This window comes from Brachyhypopomus gauderio, chromosome 1 (genome assembly GCF_052324685.1).
Source record: "Brachyhypopomus gauderio isolate BG-103 chromosome 1, BGAUD_0.2, whole genome shotgun sequence".
NCBI classification, from domain to species: domain Eukaryota; kingdom Metazoa; phylum Chordata; class Actinopteri; order Gymnotiformes; family Hypopomidae; genus Brachyhypopomus; species Brachyhypopomus gauderio.
The window spans coordinates 39752386-39753073 of NC_135211.1; the positions used below are offsets into that span (position 1 = coordinate 39752386).

The window sequence follows — 688 nt, forward strand, 5'->3', positions numbered from 1 at the left end:
CCACACTATGTGTGTGAACCCTAATAATAAAAATAAGAAGAAAAACTCGAGCAATTACAATAGGGTTCCCACACTATGTGTGTGAACCCTAATTAGGCAACTGCACAACGTTAGGCAACTGCATACATTTTTCATTTATTGATTTGAAAACCTTTAGCTCTAATTATTGGAACACAAAATTAGTTTTGTAAGCTCATTGACTCTTGACCTACATACACAGGTGAATCCAGTTATGATATTTACCTGGCAGGGGTGAGACCTTGATCAGGAAGGTGGTTTGCCCAAGACATTGCACTCAGGCTGTGCTGACCCTTGCGAATTCCCCAAATGCAGGAATCTCAACTGCATAATTTCTGGCAGTGGGGGACTGCGTTCGCACTCTCCCCTGATACTTTTTTGGGGCATTTTGTCAATTGTGATTTTTACACCGCAAACAAAATTTGTCTTCCGCTTTTAACCCATCTGTGCAGTTAGAACACACACACACACACACACACACACACACACTAGTGATTACTAGGGGGCTGTGGGCAGCCCTAGCCCGGGGAGCAGTTGGGGTTAGGTGTCTTGCTCAAGGGCACCTCAGTCATGGCCTCAGGTCTGGGAATCAAACCCACGACCCTCCGGTCACAAGACCACTTCCCACCAGGCCATGACTGCCCATTTAGTCATTTACTATGAAATATAA

At 44.9% G+C, this 688-nt stretch overlaps 1 pseudogene; it reads left to right on the forward strand.

Annotated features, from left to right (window-relative positions):
• Positions 1–235: 235 nt before the first annotated feature.
• LOC143528254 (U1 spliceosomal RNA) lies at positions 236–388 on the forward strand (annotated as a pseudogene).
• The last annotated feature ends 300 nt before the right edge of the window (positions 389–688 follow it).